Genomic DNA, 24,661 nt, shown 5'->3' on the forward strand with positions numbered 1-24,661 from the left:
TCTCTTGGACATTCAGAAGCCAAGTTATAAGCCCACAAAGGTGTAACTTGACTACTTCTTTAAAGTGACACCAGGCCCGGTGACCTTTGGGAAATGGTTTTACCCCCTATAGGAATGTGCGATCATCTTGAAACGTTCAGATCACTTACAACTCAATAGATTCTACCTTCTTGTAGCGTTTCAGCCTGATTGGACCTTGTTTTCACACAAATGGACCCAGAATGATGTGAAATTGTGCATCGTGCAACATAATTCTGGGTGACATTTACAAACCATAAGTGCTAATGACTCCATTCCTTTTTGTGGTTGTAGGGGCTGTTGATTGGAGTACACTAAAACAAACCTGACCTCTCTAGGACATTCAGAAGCCAAGTTATAAGCCCACAAAGGTGTAACTGGAGTACTTCTTTAAATTGACACCAGATCCGGTGACCTTTGTGACATGGTTTGACCCCCTTAGGAAAGTGCTATCATCATGAAACATTCAGATCACTTACAACTAAATAGATTCTACCTTCCTGTAACGTTTCAGCCTGATTGGACCTTGTTTTCACACAAATGAACCCAGAATGATGTGAAATTGTGCTTCGTGCAACATAATTCTGGGTGCCATTTACAAACCATAAATGCTAATGACTCCATTCCTTTTTGTGGTTGTAGGGGCTGTTGATTGGAGTACATTAAAACAAACCTGATCTCTCTAGGACATTCAGAAGCCAAGTTATAAGCCCACAAATGTGTAACTGGACTACTTCTTTAAATTGAAACCAGATCCGGTGACCTTTGGGACATGGTTTGACCCCCTTAATTAAGTGCTATCATCATGAAACGTTCAGATCACTTACAACTCAATAGATTCTACCTTCTTGTAACGTATCAGCCTGATTGGACCTTGTTTTCAAACAAATGGACCCAGAATGATGTGAAATTGTGCTTCGTGCAACATAATTCTGGGTGCCATTTACAAACCATAAATGCTAATGACTCCATTCCTTTTTGTGGTTGTAGGGGCTGTTGATTGGAGTACACTAAAACAAACCTAACCTCTCTAGGACATTCAGAAGCCAAGTTATAAGCCCACAAAGGTGTAACTGGACTACTTCTTTAAAGTGACACTTGGCCCGGTGACCTTTGGGACATGGTTTGACCCCCTATAGGAATGTGCGATCATCTTGAAACGTTCAGATCACTTACAACTCAATAGATTCTACCTTCTTGTAGCGTTTCAGCCTGATTGGACCTTGTTTTCACACAAATGGACCCAGAATGATGTGAAATTGTGCTTCGTGCAACATAATTCTGGGTGCAACTTACAAACCATAAATGCTAATGACTCCATTCCTTTTTGTGGTTGTAGGGGCTGTTGATTGGAGTACATTAGAACAAACCTGATCTCTATAGGACATTCAGAAGCCAAGTTATAAGCCCACAAATGTGTAACTGGACTACTTCTTTAAATTGAAACCAGATCCGGTGACCTTTGAGACATGGTTTGACCCCCTTAGGAAAGTGCTATCATCATGAAACGTTCAGATCACTTACAACTCAATAGATTCTACCTTCCTGTAACGTTTCAGCCTGATTGGACCTTGTTTTCACACAAATGAACCCAGATTGATGTGAAATTGTGCTTCGTGCAACATAATTCTGGGTGCCATTTACAAACCATAAGTGCTAATGACTCCATTCCTTTTTGTGGTTGTAGGGGCTTTGATTGGAGTACACTAAAACAAACCTAACCTCTCTTGGACATTCAGAAGCCAAGTTATAAGCCCACAAAGGTGTAACTGGACTACTTCTTTAAAGTGACACCAGGCCCGGTGACCTTTGGGAAATGGTTTTACCCCCTATAGGAATGTGCGATCATCTTGAAACGTTCAGATCCCTTACAACTCAATAGATTCTACCTTCTTGTAGCGTTTCAGCCTGATTGGACCTTGTTTTCACACAAATGGACCCAGAATGATGTGAAATTGTGCATCGTGCAACATAATTCTGGGTGACATTTACAAACCATAAGTGCTAATGACTCCATTCCTTTTTGTGGTTGTAGGGGCTGTTGATTGGAGTACACTAAAACAAACCTGACCTCTCTAGGACATTCAGAAGCCAAGTTATAAGCCCACAAAGGTGTAACTGGAGTACTTCTTTAAATTGACACCAGATCCGGTGACCTTTGTGACATGGTTTGACCCCCTTAGGAAAGTGCTATCATCATGAAACATTCAGATCACTTACAACTAAATAGATTCTACCTTCCTGTAACGTTTCAGCCTGATTGGACCTTGTTTTCACACAAATGAACCCAGAATGATGTGAAATTGTGCTTCGTGCAACATAATTCTGGGTGCCATTTACAAACCATAAATGCTAATGACTCCATTCCTTTTTGTGGTTGTAGGGGCTGTTGATTGGAGTACATTAAAACAAACCTGATCTCTCTAGGACATTCAGAAGCCAAGTTATAAGCCCACAAATGTGTAACTGGACTACTTCTTTAAATTGAAACCAGATCCGGTGACCTTTGGGACATGGTTTGACCCCCTTAATTAAGTGCTATCATCATGAAACGTTCAGATCACTTACAACTCAATAGATTCTACCTTCTTGTAACGTATCAGCCTGATTGGACCTTGTTTTCAAACAAATGGACCCAGAATGATGTGAAATTGTGCTTCGTGCAACATAATTCTGGGTGCCATTTACAAACCATAAATGCTAATGACTCCATTCCTTTTTGTGGTTGTAGGGGCTGTTGATTGGAGTACACTAAAACAAACCTAACCTCTCTAGGACATTCAGAAGCCAAGTTATAAGCCCACAAAGGTGTAACTGGACTACTTCTTTAAAGTGACACTTGGCCCGGTGACCTTTGGGACATGGTTTGACCCCCTATAGGAATGTGCGATCATCTTGAAACGTTCAGATCACTTACAACTCAATAGATTCTACCTTCTTGTAGCGTTTCAGCCGGATTGGACCTTGTTTTCACACAAATTGACCCAGAATGATGTGAAATTGTGCTTCGTGCAACATAATTCTGGGTGCAACTTACAAACTATAAGTGCTAATGACTCCATTCCTTTTTGTGGTTGTAGGGGCTGTTGATTGGAGTACATTAAAACAAACCTGATCTCTCTAGGACGTTCAGAAGCCAAGGTATAAGCCCACAAATGTGTAACTGGACTACTTCTTTAAATTGACAACAGATCCGGTGACCTTTGGGACATGGTTTGATCCCCTTAGGAAAGCGCTATCATCATGAAACGTTCAGATCACTTACAACTAAATAGATTATACCTTCCTGTAACGTTTCAGCCTGATTGGACCTTGTTTTCACACAAATGAACCCAGAATGATGTGAAATTGATCTTCGTGCAACATAATTCTGGGTGCCATTTACAAACCATAAATGCTAATGACTCCATTCCTTTTTGTGGTTGTAGGGGCTGTTGATTGGAGTACATTAGAACAAACCTGATCTCTATAGGACATTCAGAAGCCAAGTTATAAGCCCACAAATGTGTAACTGGACTACTTCTTTAAATTGACACCAGATCCGGTGACCTTTGGGACATGGTTTGACCCCCTTAGGAAAGTGCTATCATCATGAAACGTTCAGATCACTTACAACTCAATAGATTCTACCTTCCTGTAACGTTTCAGCCTGATTGGACCTTGTTTTCACACAAATGGACCCAGAATGATGTGAAATTGTGCTTCGTGCAACATAATTCTGGGTGCCATTTACAAACCATAAGTGCTAATGACTCCATTCCTTTTTGTGGTTGTAGGGGCTGTTGATTGGAGTACACTAAAACAAACCTAACCTCTCTAGGACATTCAGAAGCCAAGTTATAAGCCCACAAAGGTGTAACTGGACTACTTCTTTAAAGTGACACCAGGCCCGCTGACCTTTGGGACATGGTTTTACCCCCTATAGGAATGTGCGATCATCTTGAAATGTTCAGATCACTTACAACTCAATAGATTCTACCTTCTTGTAGCGTTTCAGCCTGATTGGACCTTGTTTTCACACAAATGGACCCAGAATGATGTGAAATTGTGCTCCGTGCAACATAATTCTGGGTGCCGTTTACAAACCATAAGTGCTAATGACTCCATTCCTTTTTGTGGTTGTAGGGGCTGTTGATTGGAGTACACTAAAACAAACCTGATCTCTCTAGGACATTCAGAAAGCCACGTTATAAGCCCACAAATGTGTAACTGGACTACTTCTTTAAATTGACACCAGATCCGGTGATCTTTGGGACATGTTTTGACCCCCTTAGGAAAGTGCTATCATCATGAAACGTTCAGATCACTTACAACTCAATAGATTCTACCTTCCTGTAACGTTTCAGCCTGATTGGACCTTGTTTTCACACAAATGGACCCAGAATGATGTGAAATTGTGCTTCGTGCAACATAATTCTGGGTGCCATTTACAAACCATAAGTGCTAATGACTCCATTCCTTTTTGTGGTTGTAGGGGCTGTTGATTGGAGTACACTAAAACAAACCTAACCTCTCTAGGACATTCAGAAGCCAAGTTATAAGCCCACAAAGGTGTAACTGGACTACTTCTTTAAAGTGACACCAGGCCCGCTGACCTTTGGGACATGGTTTTACCCCCTATAGGAATGTGCGATCATCTTGAAATGTTCAGATCACTTACAACTCAATAGATTCTACCTTCTTGTAGCGTTTCAGCCTGATTGGACCTTGTTTTCACACAAATGGACCCAGAATGATGTGAAATTGTGCTCCGTGCAACATAATTCTGGGTGCCGTTTACAAACCATAAGTGCTAATGACTCCATTCCTTTTTGTGGTTGTAGGGGCTGTTGATTGGAGTACACTAAAACAAACCTGATCTCTCTAGGACATTCAGAAAGCCACGTTATAAGCCCACAAATGTGTAACTGGACTACTTCTTTAAATTGACACCAGATCCGGTGATCTTTGGGACATGTTTTGACCCCCTTAGGAAAGTGCTATCATCATGAAACGTTCAGATCACTTATAACTCAGTAGATTCTACCTTCCTGTAACGTTTCAGCCTGATTGGACCTTGTTTTCACACAAATGAACCCAGAATGATGTGAAATTGTGCTTCGTGCAAAATAATTCTGGGTGCCATTTAAAAACCATAAGTGCTAATGACTCCATCCCTTTTTGTGGTTGTAGGGGCTGTTGATTGGAGTACACTAAAACAACCCTGACCTCTCTAGGACATTTAGAAGCCAAGTTATAAGCCCACAAATGTGTAACTGGACTACTTCTTTAAAGTGACACCAGATCCGGTGACCTTTGGGACATGGTTTGACCCCCTTAGGAAAGTGCGATCATCATGAAACGTTCAGATCACTTACAACTCAATAGATTCTACCTTCCTGTATTGTTTCAGCCTGATTGGACCTTGTTTTCACACAAATGAACCCAGAATGATGTGAAATTGTGCTTCGTGCAACATAATTCTGGGTGCCATTTAAAAACCATAAGTGCTAATGTCTCCATTCCTTTTTGTGGTTGTAGGGGCTGTTGATTGGAGTACACTAAAGCAAACCTGATCGCTCTAGGACATTCGGAAGCCAAGTTATAAGCCCACAAATGTGTAACTGGATTACTTCTTTAAAGTGACACCAGATCCGGTGACCTTTGGGACATGGTTTGACCCCCTTATGAAAGTGCTATCATCATGAAAACTGGACTACTTCTTTAAATTGACACCAGATCCGGTGACCTTTGGGACATGGTTTGACCCCCTTAGGAAAGTGCTATCATCATGAAACGTTCAGATCACTTACAACTCAATAGATTCTACCTTCCTGTAACGTTTCAGCCTGATTGGACCTTGTTTTCACACAAATGAACCCAGAATGATGTGAAATTGTGCTTCGTGCAACATAATTCTGGGTGCCATTTAAAAACCATAAGTGCTAATGACTCCATTCCTTTTTGTGGTTGTAGGGGCTGTTTATTGGAGTATACTAAAACAAACCTGATCTCTCTAGGACATTCAGAAGCCAAGTTATAAGCCCACAAATGTGTAACTGGACTACTTCTTTAGACACCAGATCCGGTGACCTTTGGGACATGGTTTGACCCCCTTAGGGAAGTGCTATCATCATGAAACGTTCAGATCACTTACAACTTAATAGATTCTACCTTCCTGTAATGTTTCAGCCTGATTGGACCTTGTTTTCACACAAATGGACCCAGAATGATGTGAAATTGTGCTTCGTGCAACATAATTCTGGGTGCCATTTACAAACCATAAGTTCTAATGACTCCATTCCTTTTTGTGGTTGTAGGGGCTGTTGATTGGAGTACACTAAAACAAACCTGATCTCTCTAGGACATTCAGAAGCCAAGTTATAAGCCCACAAATGTGTAACTGGACTACTTCTTTAAATTGACACCAGATCCGGTGACCTTTGGGACATGGTTTGACCCCCTTAGGAAAGTGCTACCATCATGAAACGTTCAGATCACTTACAACTCAATAGATTCTACCTTCCTGTAACATTTCAGCCTGATTGAACCTTGTTTTCATACAAATGAACCCAGAATGATGTGAAATTGTGCTTCGTGCAACGTAATTCTGGGTGCCATTTACAAACCATAAGTGCTAATGACTCCATTCCTTTTTGTGGTTGTAGGGGCTTTTGATTAGAGTAAACTAAAACAAACCTAACCTCTCTAGGACATTCAGAAGACAAGTTATAAGCCCACAAATGTGTAACTGGACTACTTCTTTAAAGTGACACCAGGCCCGGTCACATTTGGGACATGGTTTGACCCCCTATAGGCATGTGCGATCATCTTGAAATGTTCAGATCACTTACAACTCAATAGATCCTACCTTCCTGTATTGTTTCAGCCTGATTGGACCTTGTTTTCACACAAATGAACCCAGAATGATGTGAAATTGTGCTTCAAGCAACATAATTCTGGGTGCCATTTAAAAACCATAAGTGCTAATGTCTCCATTCCTTTTTGTGGTTGTAGGGGCTGTTGATTGGAGTACATTAAAGCAAACCTGATCGCTCTAGGACATCCGGAAGCCAAGTTATAAGCCCACAAATGTGTAACTGGACTACTTCTTTAAATTGACACCAGATCCGGTGACCTTTGGGACATGGTTTTGACCCCCTTAGGGAAGTGCTATCATCATGAAACGTTTAGATCACTTACAACTTAATAGATTCTACCTTCCTGTAATGTTTCAGCCTGATTGGACCTTGTTTTCACACAAATGGACCCAGAATGATGTGAAATTGTGCTTCGTGCAACACAATTCTGGGTGCCATTTACAAACCATAAGTGCTAATGACTCCATTCCTTTTTGTGGTTGTAGGGGCTGTTGATTGGAGTACACTAAAACAAACCTGATCTCTCTAGGACATTCAGAAGCCAAGTTATAAGCCCACAAATGTGTAACTGGACTACTTCTTTAAATTGACACCAGATCCGGTGACCTTTGGGACATGGTTTGACCCCCTTAGGAAAGTGCTATCATCATGAAACGTTCAGATCACTTACAACTCAATAGTTTCTACCTTCCTGTAACGTTTCAGCCTGATTGGACCTTGTTTTCACACAAATGAACCCAGAATGATGTGAAATTGTGCTTCGTGCAACATAATTCTGGGTGCCATTTACAAACCATAAGTGCTAATGACTCCATTCCTTTTTGTGGTTGTAGGGGCTGTTGATTGGAGTACACTAAAAGAAACCTGATCGCTCTTGGACATTCAGAAGCCAAGTTATAAGCCCACAAATGTGTAACTGGACTACTTCTTTAAATTGACACCAGATCCGGTGACCTTTGGGACATGGTTTGACCCCCTTAGGAAAGTGCTATCATCATGAAACGTTCAGATCACTTACAACTCAATAGATTCTACCTTCCTGTAACATTTCAGCCTGATTGGACCTTGTTTTCATACAAATTAACCCAGAATTATGTGAAATTGTGCTTCGTGCAACGTAATTCTGGGTGCCATTTACAAACCATAAGTGCTAATGACTCCATTCCTTTTTGTGGTTGTAGGGGCTTTTGATTAGAGTAAACTAAAACTAACCTAACCTCTCTAGGACATTCAGAAGACAAGTTATAAGCCCACAAAGGTGTAACTGGACTACTTCTTTAAAGTGACACCAGGCCCGGTGACATTTGGGACATGGTTTGACCCCCTATAGGCATGTGCGATCATCTTGAAACGTTCAGATCACTTACAACTCAATAGATTCTACCTTCCTGTATTGTTTCAGCCTGATTGGACCTTGTTTTTACACAAATGAACCCAGAATGATGTGAAATTGTGCTTCGTGCAACATAATTCTGGGTGCCATTTAAAAACCATAAGTGCTAATGTCTCCATTCCTTTTTGTGGTTGTAGGGGCTGTTGATTAGAGTACACTAAAATAAACCTGATCGCTCTAGGACATTCAGAAGCCAAGGTTTAAGCCCACAAATGTGTAACTGGACTACTTCTTTAAATTGACACCAGATCCGGTGACCTTTGGGACATGGTTTGACCCCCTTAGGAAAGTGCTATCATCATGAAACGTTCAGATCACTTACAACGCAATAGATTCTACCTTCCTGTAACGTTTCAGCCTGATTGGACCTTGTTTTCACACAAATGAACCCAGAATGATGTGAAATTGTGCTTCGTGCAACATAATTCTGGGTGCCATTTAAAAACCATAAGTCTAATGACTCCATTCCTTTTTGTGGTTGTAGGGGCTGTTGATTGGAGTATACTAAAACAAACCTGATCTCTCTAGGACATTCAGAAGCCAAGTTATAAGCCCACAAATTTGTAACTGGACTACTTCTTTAGACACCAGATCCGGTGACCTTTGGGACATGGTTTGTCCCCCTTAGGGAATTGCTATCATCATGAAACGTTCAGATCACTTACAACTTAATAGATTCTACCTTCCTGTAATGTTTCAGCCTGATTGGACCTTGTTTTAACACAAATGGACCCAGAATGATGTGAAATTGTGCTTCGTGCAACATAATTCTGGGTGCCATTTACAAACCATAAGTGCTAATGACTCCATTCCTTTTTGTGGTTGTAGGGGCTGTTGATTGGAGTACACTAAAACAAACCTGACCTCTCTAGGACATTCAGAAGCCAAGTTATAAGCCCACAAATGTGTAACTGGACTACTTCTTTAAAGTGACACCAGATCCGGTGACATTTGGGACATGGTTTGACCCCCTTAGGAAAGTGCTATCATCATGAAACGTTCAGATCACTTACAACTCAATAGATTCTACCTTCCTGTAACGTTTCAGCCTGATTGGACCTTGTTTTCACACAAATGAACCCAGAATGATATGAAATTGTGCTTCGTGCAACATAATTCTGGGTGCCATTTACAAACCATAAATGTTAATGACTCCATTCCTTTTTGTGGTTGTAGGGGCTGTTGATTGGAGTACATTAAAACAAACCTGATCTCTCTAGGACATTCAGAAGCCAAGTTATAAGTCCACAAATGTGTAACTGGACTACTTCTTTAAATTGACACCAGATCCGGTGACCTTTGGGACATAGTTTGACCCCATTAGGAAAGTGCTATCATCATGAAACATTCAGATCACTTACAACTCAATAGATTCTACCTTCCTGTAACGTTTCAGCCTGATTGGACCTTGTTTTCGCACAAATGGACCCAGAATGATGTGAAATTGTGCTTCGTGCAACATAATTCTGGGTGCCATTTACAAACCATAAGTGCTAATGACTCCATTCCTTTTGTGGTTGTAGGGGCTGTTGATTGGAGTACACTAAAACAAACCTGATCTCTCTAGGTCATTCAGAAGCCAAGTTATAAGCCCACAAATGTGTAACTGGACTACTTCTTTAAATTGACACCAGATCCGGTGACCTTTGGGACATGGTTTGATCCCCTTAGGAAAGCGCTATCATCATGAAACGTTCAGATCACTTACAACTAAATAGATTCTACCTTCCTGTAACGTTTCAGCCTGATTGGACCTTGTTTTCACACACATGAACCCAGAATGATGTGAAATTGTGCTTCGTGCAACATAATTCTGGGTGCCATTTACAAACCATAAATGCTAATGACTCCACTCCTTTTTGTGGTTGTAGGGGCTGTTGATTGGAGTACATTAAAACAAACCTGATCTCTCTAGGACATTCAGAAGCCAAGTTATAAGCCCACAAATGTGTAACTGGACTACTTCTTTAAATTGACACCAGATCCGGTGACCTTTGGGACATGGTTTGACCCCCTTAGGAAAGTGCTATCATCATGAAACGTTCAGATCACTTACAACTCAATAGATTCTACCTTCTTGTAACGTATCAGCCTGATTGGACCTTGTTTTCACACAAATGGACCCAGAATGATGTGAAATTGTGCTTCGTGCAACATAATTCTGGGTGCCATTTACAAACCATAAGTGCAAATGACTCCATTCCTTTTTGTGGTTGTAGGGGCTGTTGATTGGAGTATACTAAAACAAACCCGATCTCTCTAGGACATTCAGAAGCCAAGTTATAAGCCCACAAAGGTGTAAATGGACTACTTCTTTAAAGTGACACTTGCCCGGTGACCTTTGGGACATGGTTTGACCCCCTATAGGAATGTGCGATCATCTTGAAACGTTCAGATCACTTACAACTCAATAGATTCTACCTTCTTGTAGCGTTTCAGCCGGATTGGACCTTGTTTTCACACAAATTGACCCAGAATGATGTGAAATTGTGCTTCGTGCAACATAATTCTGGGTGCCATTTACAAACCATAAGTGCTAATGACTCCATTCCTTTTTGTGGATGTAGGGGCTGTTGATTGGAGTACACTAAAACAAACCTGATCTCTATAGGACATTCAGAAGCCAAGTTATAATCCCACAACTGTGTAACTGGACTACTTCTTTAAATTGACACCAGATCCGGTGATCTTTGGGACATGGTTTGACCCCCTTAGGAAAGTGCTATCATCATGAAACGTTCAGATCACTTACAACTCAGTAGATTCTACCTTCCTGTAACGTTTCAGCCTGATTGGACCTTGTTTTCACACAAATGAACCCAGAATGATGTGAAATTGTGCTTCGTGCAACATAATTCTGGGTGCCATTTAAAAACCATAAGTGCTAATGACTCCATCCCTTTTTGTGGTTGTAGGGGCTGTTGATTGGAGTACACTAAAACAACCCTGACCTCTCTAGGACATTCAGAAGCCAATTTATAAGCCCACAAATGTGTAACTGGACTACTTCTTTAAAGTGACACCAGATCCGGTGACCTTTGGGACATGGTTTGACCCCCTTAGGAAAGTGCGATCATCATGAAACGTTCAGATCACTTACAACTCAATAGATTCTACCTTCCTGTATTGTTTCAGCCTGATTGGACCTTGTTTTCACACAAATGAACCCAGAATGATGTGAAATTGTGCTTCGTGCAACATAATTCTGGGTGCCATTTAAAAACCATAAGTGCTAATGTCTCCATTCCTTTTTGTGGTTGTAGGGGCTGTTGATTGGAGTACACTAAAGCAAACCTGATCGCTCTAGGACATTCATAAGCCAAGTTATAAGCCCACAAATGTGTAACTGGTCTACTTCTTTAGACACCAGATCCGGTGACCTTTGGGACATGGTTTGACCCCCTTAGGGAAGTGCTATCATCATGAAACGTTCAGATCACTTACTACTTAATAGATTCTACCTTCCTGTAATGTTTCAGCCTGATTGGACCTTGTTTTCACACAAATGGACCCAGAATGATGTGAAATTGTGCTTCGTGCAATATAATTCTTGGTGCCATTTACAAACCATAAGTGCTAATGACTCCATTCCTTTTTGCGGTTGTAGGGGCTGTTGATTGGAGTACACTAAAACAAACCTGATCTCTCTAGGACATTCAGAAGCCAAGTTATAAGCCCACAAATGTGTAACTGGACTACTTCTTTAAATTGACACCAGATCCGGTGACCTTTGGGACATGGTTTGACCCCCTTAGGAAAGTGCTATCATCATGAAACGTTCAGATCACTTACAGCTCAATAGATTCTACCTTCCTGTAACGTTTCAGCCTTATTGGACCTTGTTTTCACACAAATGAACCCAGAATGATGTGAAATTGTGCTTCGTGCAACATAATTCTGGGTGCGATTTAAGAACCATAAGTGCTAATGACTCCATTCCTTTTTGTGGTTGTAGGGGCTGTTGATTGGAGTACACTAAAACAAACCTGATCTCTCTAGGACATTCAGAAGCCAAGTTATAAGCCCACAAATGTGTAACTGGACTACTTCTTTAAATTGACACCAGATCCGGTGACCTTTGGGACATGGTTTGACCCCCTTAGGAAAGTGCTATCATCATGAAACGTTCAGATCACTTACAACTCAATAGATTCTACCTTCCTGTAACATTTCAGCCTGATTGGACCTTGTTTTCATACAAATGAACCCAGAATGATGTGAAATTGTGCTTCGTGCAACGTAATTCTGGGTGCCATTTACAAACCATAAGTGCTAATGACTCCATTCTTTTTTGTGGTTGTAGGGGCTTTTGATTAGAGTAAACTAAAACAAACCTAACCTCTCTAGGACATTCAGAAGACAAGTTATAAGCCCACAAAGGTGTAACTGGACTACTTCTTTAAAGTGACACCAGGCCCGGTGACATTTGGGACATGGTTTGACCCCCTATAGGCATGTGCAATCATCTTGAAACGTTCAGATCACTTACAACTCAATAGATTCTACCTTCCTGTATTGTTTCAGCCTGATTGGACCTTGTTTTTACACAAATGAACCCAGAATGATGTGAAATTGTGCTTCGTGCAACATAATTCTGGGTGCCATTTAAAAACCATGAGTGCTAATGTCTCCATTCCTTTTTGTGGTTGTAGGGGCTGTTGATTGGAGTACACTAAAACAAACCTGATCGCTCTAGGACATTCAGAAGCCAATGTTTAAGCCCACAAATGTGTAACTGGACTACTTCTTTAAATTGACACCAGATCCGGTGACCTTTGGGACATGGTTTGACCCCCTTAGGAAAGTGCTATCATCATGAAACGTTCAGATCACTTACAACTCAATAGATTCTACCTTCCTGTAACGTTTCAGCCGGATTGGATCTTGTTTTCACACAAATGGACCCAGAATGATGTGAAATTGTGCTTCGTGCAACATAATTCTGGGTGCCATTTAAAAGCCATAAGTGCTAATGACTCCATTCCTTTTTGTGGTTGTAGGGGCTGTTGATTGGAGTACACTAAAACAACCCTGACCTCTCTAGGACATTCAGAAGCCAATTTATAAGCCCACAAATGTGTAACTGGACTACTTCTTTAAAGTGACACCAGATCCGGTGACCTTTGGGACATGGTTTGACCCCCTTAGGAAAGTGCGATCATCATGAAACGTTCAGATCACTTACAACTCAATAGATTCTACCTTCCTGTATTGTTTCAGCCTGATTGGACCTTGTTTTCACACAAATGAACCCAGAATGATGTGAAATTGTGCTTCGTGCAACATAATTCTGGGTGCCATTTAAAAACCATAAGTGCTAATGTCTCCATTCCTTTTTGTGGTTGTAGGGGCTGTTGATTGGAGTACACTAAAGCAAACCTGATCGCTCTAGGACATTCGGAAGCCAAGTTATAAGCCCACAAATGTGTAACTGGTCTACTTCTTTAGACACCAGATCCGGTGACCTTTGGGACATGGTTTGACCCCCTTAGGGAAGTGCTATCATCATGAAACGTTCAGATCACTTACTACTTAATAGATTCTACCTTCCTGTAATGTTTCAGCCTGATTGGACCTTGTTTTCACACAAATGGACCCAGAATGATGTGAAATTGTGCTTCGTGCAACATAATTCTGGGTGCCATTTACAAACCATAAGTGCTAATGACTCCATTCCTTTTTGCGGTTGTAGGGGCTGTTTATTGGAGTACACTAAAACAAACCTGATCTCTCTAGGACATTCAGAAGCCAAGTTATAAGCCCACAAATGTGTAACTGGACTACTTCTTTAAATTGACACCAGATCCGGAGACCTTTGGGACATGGTTTGACCCCCTTAGGAAAGTGATATCATCATGAAACGTTCAGATCACTTACAACTCAATAGATTCTACCTTCCTGTAACGTTTCAGCCTGATTGGACCTTGTTTTCACACAAATGAACCCAGAATGATGTGAAATTGTGCTTCGTGCAACATAATTCTGGGTGCCATTTAAAAACCATAAGTGCTAATGACTCCATTCCTTTTTGTGGTTGTAGGGGCTGTTGATTGGAGTACACTAAAACAAACCTGATCTCTCTAGGACATTCAGAAGCCAAGTTATAAGCCCACAAATGTGTAACTGGACTACTTCTTTAAATTGACACCAGATCCGGTGAACTTTGGGACATGGTTTGACCCCCTTAGGAAAGTTCTATCATCATGAAATGTTCAGATCACTTACAACTCAATAGATTCTACCTTCCTGTAACGTTTCAGCCTGATTGGACCTTGTTTTCACACAAATGAACCCAGAATGATGTGAAATTGTGCTTCGTGCAACATAATTCTGGGTGCCATTTAAAAACCGTAAGTGCTAATGACTCCATTCCTTTTTGTGGTTGTAGGGGCTGTTGATTGGAGTACACTAAAACAAACCTGATCGCTCTAGGACATTCAGAAGCCAAGTTATAAGCCCACAAATGTGTAACTGGACTACTTCTTTAAATTGACACCAGATCCGGTGACATTTGGGACATGGTTTGACCCCATTAGGAAAGTGCTATCATCATGAAACGTTCAGATCACTTACAACTCAATAGATTCTACCTTCCTGTAACATTTCAGCCTGATTGGACCTTGTTTTCATACAAATGAACCCAGAATGATGTGAAATTGTGCTTCGTGCAACGTAATTCTGGGTGCCATTTACAAACCATAAGTACTAATGACTCCATTCCTTTTTGTGGTTGTAGGGGCTTTTGATTAGAGTAAACTAAAACAAACCTAACCTCTCTAGGACATTCAGAAGACAAGTTATAAGCCCACAAAGGTGTAACTGGACTACTTCTTTAAAGTGACACCAGGCCCGGTGACATTTGGGACATAGTTTGACCCCCTATAGGCGTGTGCAATCATCTTGAAACGTTCAGATCACTTACAACTCAATAGATTCTACCTTCCTGTATTGTTTCAGCCTGATTGGACCTTGTTTTTACACAAATGAACCCAGAATGATGTGAAATTGTGCTTCGTGCAACATAATTCTGGGTGCCATTTAAAAACCATGAGTGCTAATGTCTCCATTCCTTTTTGTGGTTGTAGGGGCTGTTGATTGGAGTACACTAAAACAAACCTGATCGCTCTAGGACATTCAGAAGCCAAGGTTTAAGCCCACAAATGTGTAAATGGACTACTTCTTTAAATTGACACCAGATCCGGTGACCTTTGGGACATGGTTTGACCCCCTTAGGAAAGTGCTATCATCATGAAACGTTCAGATCACTTACAACTCAATAGATTCTACCTTCCTGTAACGTTTCAGCCGGATTGGATCTTGTTTTCACACAAATGGACCCAGATTGATGTGAAATTGTGCTTCGTGCAACATAATTCTGGGTGCCATTTAAAAGCCATAAGTGCTAATGACTCCATTCCTTTTTGTGGTTGTTGGGGCTGTTGATTGGAGTACACTAAAATAAACCTGATCTCTCTAGGACATTCAGAAGCCAAGTTATAAGCCCACAAATGTGTAACTGGACTACTTCTTTAAATTGACACCAGATCCGGTGACCTTTGGGACATGGTTTGACCCCCTTAGGAAAGTGCTATCATCATGAAACGTTCAGATCACTTACAACTCAATAGATTCTACCTTCCTGTAACGTTTCAGCCTGATTGGACCTTGTTTTCACACAAATGGACCCAGAATGATGTGAAATTGTGCTTCGTGCAACATAATTCTGGGTGCCATTTACAAACCATAAGTGCAAATGACTCCATTCCTTTTTGTGGTTGTAGGGGCTGTTGATTGGAGTATACTAAAACAAACCCGATCTCTCTAGGACATTCAGAAGCCAAGTTATAAGCCCACAAAGGTGTAAATGGACTACTTCTTTAAAGTGACACTTGCCCGGTGACCTTTGGGACATGGTTTGACCCCCTATAGGAATGTGCGATCATCTTGAAACGTTCAGATCACTTACAACTCAATAGATTCTACCTTCTTGTAGCGTTTCAGCCGGATTGGACCTTGTTTTCACACAAATTGACCCAGAATGATGTGAAATTGTGCTTCGTGCAACATAATTCTGGGTGCCATTTACAAACCATAAGTGCTAATGACTCCATTCCTTTTTGTGGATGTAGGGGCTGTTGATTGGAGTACACTAAAACAAACCTGATCTCTATAGGACATTCAGAAGCCAAGTTATAAGCCCACAACTGTGTAACTGGACTACTTCTTTAAATTGACACCAGATCCGGTGATCTTTGGGACATGGTTTGACCCCCTTAGGAAAGTGCTATCATCATGAAACGTTCAGATCACTTACAACTCAGTAGATTCTACCTTCCTGTAACGTTTCAGCCTGATTGGACCTTGTTTTCACACAAATGAACCCAGAATGATGTGAAATTGTGCTTCGTGCAACATAATTCTGGGTGCCATTTAAAAACCATAAGTGCTAATGACTCCATTCCTTTTTGTGGTTGTAGGGGCTGTTGATTGGAGTACACTAAAACAACCCTGACCTCTCTAGGACATTCAGAAGCCAATTTATAAGCCCACAAATGTGTAACTGGACTACTTCTTTAAAGTGACACCAGATCCGGTGACCTTTGGGACATGGTTTGACCCCCTTAGGAAAGTGCGATCATCATGAAACGTTCAGATCACTTACAACTCAATAGATTCTACCTTCCTGTATTGTTTCAGCCTGATTGGACCTTGTTTTCACACAAATGAACCCAGAATGATGTGAAATTGTGCTTCGTGCAACATAATTCTGGGTGCCATTTAAAAACCATAAGTGCTAATGTCTCCATTCCTTTTTGTGGTTGTAGGGGCTGTTGATTGGAGTACACTAAAGCAAACCTGATCGCTCTAGGACATTCGGAAGCCAAGTTATAAGCCCACAAATGTGTAACTGGTCTACTTCTTTAGACACCAGATCCGGTGACCTTTGGGACATGGTTTGACCCCCTTAGGGAAGTGCTATCATCATGAAACGTTCAGATCACTTACTACTTAATAGATTCTACCTTCCTGTAATGTTTCAGCCTGATTGGACCTTGTTTTCACACAAATGGACCCAGAATGATGTGAAATTGTGCTTCGTGCAACATAATTCTTGGTGCCATTTACAAACCATAAGTGCTAATGACTCCATTCCTTTTTGCGGTTGTAGGGGCTGTTGATTGGAGTACACTAAAACAAACCTGATCTCTCTAGGACATTCAGAAGCCAAGTTATAAGCCCACAAATGTGTAACTGGACTACTTCTTTAAATTGACACCAGATCCGGTGACCTTTGGGACATGGTTTGACCCCCTTAGGAAAGTGCTATCATCATGAAACGTTCAGATCACTTACAGCTCAATAGATTCTACCTTCCTGTAACGTTTCAGCCTTATTGGACCTTGTTTTCACACAAATGAACCCAGAATGATGTGAAATTGTGCTTCGTGCAACATAATTCTGGGTGCGATTTAAAAACCATAAGTGCTAATGACTCCATTCCTTTTTGTGGTTGTAGGGGCTGTTGATTGGAGTACACTAAAACAAACCTGATCTCTATAGGACATTCAGAAGCCAAGTTATAAGCCCACAACTGTGTAACTGGACTACTTCTTTAAATTGACACCAGATCCGGTGATCTTTGGGACATGGTTTGACCCCCTTAGGAAAGTGCTATCATCATGAAACGTTCAGATCACTTACAACTCAGTAGATTCTACCTTCCTGTAACGTTTCAGCCTGATTGGACCTTGTTTTCACACAAATGAACCCAGAATGATGTGAAATTGTGCTTCGTGCAACATAATTCTGGGTGCCATTTAAAAACCATAAGTGCTAATGACTCCATTCCTTTTTGTGGTTGTAGGGGCTGTTGATTGGAGTACACTAAAACAACCCTGACCTCTCTAGGACATTCAGAAGCCAATTTATAAGCCCACAAATGTGTAACTGGACTACTTCTTTAAAGTGACACCAGATCCGGTGACCTTTGGGACATGGTTTGACCCCCTTAGGAAAGTGCGATCATCATGAAACGTTCAGATCACTTACAACTCAATAGATTCTACCTTCCTGTATTGTTTCAGCCTGATTGGACCTTGTTTTCACACAAATGAACCCAGAATGATGTGAAATTGTGCTTCGTGCAACATAATTCTGGGTGCCATTTAAAAACCATAAGTGCTAATGTCTCCATTCCTTTTTGTGGTTGTAGGGGCTGTTGATTGGAGTACACTAAAGCAAACCTGATCGCTCTAGGACATTCGGAAGCCAAGTTATAAGCCCACAAATGTGTAACTGGTCTACTTCTTTAGACACCAGATCCGGTGACCTTTGGGACATGGTTTGACCCCCTTAGGGAAGTGCTATCATCATGAAACGTTCAGATCACTTACTACTTAATAGATTCTACCTTCCTGTAATGTTTCAGCCTTATTGGACCTTGTTTTCACACAAATGGACCCAGAATGATGTGAAATTGTGCTTCGTGCAACATAATTCTTGGTGCCATTTACAAACCATAAGTGCTAATGACTCCATTCCTTTTTGCGGTTGTAGGGGCTGTTGATTGGAGTACACTAAAACAAACCTGATCTCTCTAGGACATTCAGAAGCCAAGTTATAAGCCCACAAATGTGTAACTGGACTACTTCTTTAAATTGACACCAGATCCGGTGACCTTTGGGACATGGTTTGACCCCCTTAGGAAAGTGCTATCATCATGAAACGTTCAGATCACTTACAGCTCAATAGATTCTACCTTCCTGTAACGTTTCAGCCTTATTGGACCTTGTTTTCACACAAATGAACCCAGAATGATGTGAAATTGTGCTTCGTGCAACATAATTCTGGGTGCGATTTAAAAACCATAAGTGCTAATGACTCCATTCCTTTTTGTGGTTGTAGGGGCTGTTGATTGGAGTACACTAAAACAAACCTGATCTCTCTAGGACATTCAGAAGCCAAGTTATAAGCCCACAAATGTGTAACTGGACTACTTCTTTAAATTGACACCAGATCCGGTGACCTTTGGGACATGGTTTGACCCCCTTAGGAAAGTGCTATCATCATGAAACGTTCAGATCACTTACAACTCAATAGATTCTACCTTCCTGTAACATTTCAGCCTGATTGGACCTTGTTTTCATACAAATGAACCCAGAATGATGTGAAATTGTGCTTCGTGCAACGTAATTCTGGGTGCCATTTACAAACCATAAGTGCTAATGACTCCATTCTTTTTTGTGGTTGTAGGGGCTTTTGATTAGAGTAAACTAAAACAAACCTAACCTCTCTAGGACATTCAGAAGACAAGTTATAAGCCCACAAAGGTGTAACTGGACTACTTCTTTAAAGTGACACCAGGCCCGGTGACATTTGGGACATGGTTTGACCCCCTATAGGCATGTGCAATCATCTTGAAACGTTCAGATCACTTACAACTCAATAGATTCTACCTTCCTGTATTGTTTCAGCCTGATTGGACCTTGTTTTTACACAAATGAACCCAGAATGATGTGAAATTGTGCTTCGTGCAACATAATTCTGGGTGCCATTTAAAAACCATGAGTGCTAATGTCTCCATTCCTTTTTGTGGTTGTAGGGGCTGTTGATTGGAGTACACTAAAACAAACCTGATCGCTCTAGGACATTCAGAAGCCAAGGTTTAAGCCCACAAATGTGTAACTGGACTACTTCTTTAAATTGACACCAGATCCGGTGACCTTTGGGACATGGTTTGACCCCCTTAGGAAAGTGCTATCATCATGAAACGTTCAGATCACTTACAACTCAATAGATTCTACCTTCCTGTAACGTTTCAGCCGGATTGGATCTTGTTTTCACACAAATGGACCCAGAATGATGTGAAATTGTGCTTCGTGCAACATAATTCTGGGTGCCATTTAAAAGCCATAAGTGCTAATGACTCCATTCCTTTTTGTGGTTGTAGGGGCTGTTGATTGGAGTACACTAAAACAACCCTGACCTCTCTAGGACATTCAGAAGCCAATTTATAAGCCCACAAATGTGTAACTGGACTACTTCTTTAAAGTGACACCAGATCCGGTGACCTTTGGGACATGGTTTGACCCCCTTAGGAAAGTGCGATCATCATGAAACGTTCAGATCACTTACAACTCAATAGATTCTACCTTCCTGTATTGTTTCAGCCTGATTGGACCTTGTTTTCACACAAATGAACCCAGAATGATGTGAAATTGTGCTTCGTGCAACATAATTCTGGGTGCCATTTAAAAACCATAAGTGCTAATGTCTCCATTCCTTTTTGTGGTTGTAGGGGCTGTTGATTGGAGTACACTAAAGCAAACCTGATCGCTCTAGGACATTCGGAAGCCAAGTTATAAGCCCACAAATGTGTAACTGGTCTACTTCTTTAGACACCAGATCCGGTGACCTTTGGGACATGGTTTGACCCCCTTAGGGAAGTGCTATCATCATGAAACGTTCAGATCACTTACTACTTAATAGATTCTACCTTCCTGTAATGTTTCAGCCTGATTGGACCTTGTTTTCACACAAATGGACCCAGAATGATGTGAAATTGTGCTTCGTGCAACATAATTCTGGGTGCCATTTACAAACCATAAGTGCTAATGACTCCATTCCTTTTTGCGGTTGTAGGGGCTGTTTATTGGAGTACACTAAAACAAACCTGATCTCTCTAGGACATTCAGAAGCCAAGTTATAAGCCCACAAATGTGTAACTGGACTACTTCTTTAAATTGACACCAGATCCGGAGACCTTTGGGACATGGTTTGACCCCCTTAGGAAAGTGATATCATCATGAAACGTTCAGATCACTTACAACTCAATAGATTCTACCTTCCTGTAACGTTTCAGCCTGATTGGACCTTGTTTTCACACAAATGAACCCAGAATGATGTGAAATTGTGCTTCGTGCAACATAATTCTGGGTGCCATTTAAAAACCATAAGTGCTAATGACTCCATTCCTTTTTGTGGTTGTAGGGGCTGTTGATTGGAGTACACTAAAACAAACCTGATCTCTCTAGGACATTCAGAAGCCAAGTTATAAGCCCACAAATGTGTAACTGGACTACTTCTTTAAATTGACACCAGATCCGGTGAACTTTGGGACATGGTTTGACCCCCTTAGGAAAGTGCTATCATCATGAAATGTTCAGATCACTTACAACTCAATAGATTCTACCTTCCTGTAACGTTTCAGCCTGATTGGACCTTGTTTTCACACAAATGAACCCAGAATGATGTGAAATTGTGCTTCGTGCAACATAATTCTGGGTGCCATTTAAAAACCGTAAGTGCTAATGACTCCATTCCTTTTTGTGGTTGTAGGGGCTGTTGATTGGAGTACACTAAAACAAACCTGATCGCTCTAGGACATTCAGAAGCCAAGTTATAAGCCCACAAATGTGTAACTGGACTACTTCTTTAAATTGACACCAGATCCGGTGACATTTGGGACATGGTTTGACCCCATTAGGAAAGTGCTATCATCATGAAACGTTCAGATCACTTACAACTCAATAGATTCTACCTTCCTGTAACATTTCAGCCTGATTGGACCTTGTTTTCATACAAATGAACCCAGAATGATGTGAAATTGTGCTTCGTGCAACGTAATTCTGGGTGCCATTTACAAACCATAAGTACTAATGACTCCATTCCTTTTTGTGGTTGTAGGGGCTTTTGATTAGAGTAAACTAAAACAAACCTAACCTCTCTAGGACATTCAGAAGACAAGTTATAAGCCCACAAAGGTGTAACTGGACTACTTCTTTAAAGTGACACCAGGCCCGGTGACATTTGGGACATAGTTTGACCCCCTATAGGCGTGTGCAATCATCTTGAAACGTTCAGATCACTTACAACTCAATAGATTCTACCTTCCTGTAACGTTTCAGCCTGATTGGACCTTGTTTTCACACAAATGGACCCAGAATGATGTGAAATTGTGCTTCGTGCAACATAATTCTGGGTGCCATTTACAAACCATAAGTGCTAATGACTCCATTCCTTTTTGTGGTTGTAGGGGCTGTTGATTGGAGTACACTAAAACAAACCTGATCTCTCTAGGACATTCAGAAGCCAAGTTATAAGCCCACAAATGTGTAACTGGACTACTTCTTTAAAGTGACACCAGATCCGGTGACCTTTGCGACATGGTTTGACCCCCTTAGGAAAGTGCTATCATCATGAAACGTTCAGATCACTTACAACACAATAGATTCTACCTTCTTGTAACGTTTCTGCCTGATTGGACCTTGTTTTCACACAAATGAACCCAGAATGATGTGAAATTGTGCTTCGTGCAACATAATTCTGGGTGCCATTTAAAAACCATAAGTGCTAATGACTCCATTCCTTTTTGTGGTTGTAGGGACTGTTGATTGGAGTATACTAAAACAAACCTGATCTCTCTAGGACATTCAGAAGCCAAGTTATAAGCCCACAAATGTGTAACTGGACTACTTCTTTAGACACCAGATCCGGTGACCTTTGGGACATGGTTTGACCCCTTTAGGGAAGTGCTATCATCATGAAACGTTCAGATCACTTACAGCTTAATAGATTCTACCTTCCTGTAATGTTTCAGCCTGATTGGACCTTGTTTTCACACAAATGGACCCAGAATGATGTGAAATTGTACGTCGTGCAACATAATTCATGGTGCCATTTACAAACCATAAGTGCTAATGACTCCATTCCTTTTTGTGGTTGTAGGGGCTGTTGATTGGAGTACACTAAAACTAACCTGATCTCTCTAGGACATTCAGAAGCCAAGTTATAAGCCCACAAATGTGTAACTGGACTACTTCTTTAAATTGACACCAGATCCGGTGACCTTTGGGACATGGTTTGACCCTCTTAGGAAAGTGCTATCATCATGAAACGTTCAGATAACTTACAACTCAATAGATTCTACCTTCCTGTAACGTTTCAGCCTGATTGGACCTTGTTTTCACACAAATGAACCCAGAATGATGTGAAATTGTGCTTCGTGCAACATAATTCTGGGTGCCATTTAAAAACCATAAGTGCTAATGACTCCATTCCTTTTTGTGGTTGTAGGGGCTGTTGGTTGGAGTATACTAAAACAAACCTGATCTCTCTAGGACATTCAGAAGCCAAGTTATAAGCCCACAAATGTGTAACTGGACTACTTCTTTAGACACCAGATCCGGTGACCTTTGGGACATGGTTTGACCCCTTTAGGGAAGTGCTATCATCATGAAACGTTCAGATCACTTACAGCTTAATAGATTCTACCTTCCTGTAATGTTTCAGCCTGATTGGACCTTGTTTTCACACAAATGGACCCAGAATGATGTGAAATTGTACGTCGTGCAACATAATTCTGGGTGCCATTTACAAACCATAAGTGCTAGTGACTCCATTCCTTTTTGTGGTTGTAGGGGCTGTTGATTGGAGTACACTAAAACTAACCTGATCTCTCTAGGACATTCAGAAGCGAAGTTATAAGCCCACAAATGTGTAACTGGACTGCTTCTTTAAATTGACACCAGATCCGGTGACCTTTGGGACATGGTTTGACCCCCTTAGGAAAGTGCTATCATCATGAAATGTTCAGATCACTTACAACTCAATAGATTCTACCTTCCTGTAACGTTTCAGCCTTATTGGACCTTGTTTTCACACAAATGAACCCAGAATGATGTGAAATTGTGCTTCGTGCAACATAATTCTGGGTGCCATTTAAAAACCATAAGTGCTAATGACTCCATTCCTTTTTGTGGTTGTAGGGGCTGTTGATTGGAGTACACTAAAACAAACCTGATCGCTCTAGGACATTCAGAAGCCAAGTTATAAGCCCACAAATGTGTAACTGGACTACTTCTTTAAATTGACACCAGATCCGGTGACCTTTGGGACATGGTTTGACCCCCTTAGGAAAGTGCTATCATCATGAAACGTTCAGATCACTTACAACTCAATAGATTCTACCTTCCTGTAACGTTTCAGCCTGATTGGACCTTGTTTTTACACAAATGAACCCAGAATGATGTGAAATTGTGCTTCGTGCAACATAATTCTGGGTGCCATTTAAAAACCATAAGTCTAATGACTCCATTCCTTTTTGTGGTTGTTGGGGCTGTTGATTGGAGTATACTAAAACAAACCTGATCTCTCTAGGACATTCAGAAGCCAAGTTATAAGCCCACACATTTGTAACTGGACTACTTCTTTAGACACCAGATCCGGTGACCTTTGGGACATGGTTTGACCCCCTTAGGGAAGTGCTATCATCATGAAACGTTCAGATCACTTACAACTCAATAGATTCTACCTTCCTGTAATGTTTCAGCCTGATTGGACCTAGTTTTCACACAAATGGACCCAGAATGATGTGAAATTGTGCTTCGTG

This window comes from Nothobranchius furzeri, chromosome 4 (genome assembly GCF_043380555.1).
Source record: "Nothobranchius furzeri strain GRZ-AD chromosome 4, NfurGRZ-RIMD1, whole genome shotgun sequence".
Lineage (NCBI taxonomy): Eukaryota > Metazoa > Chordata > Actinopteri > Cyprinodontiformes > Nothobranchiidae > Nothobranchius > Nothobranchius furzeri.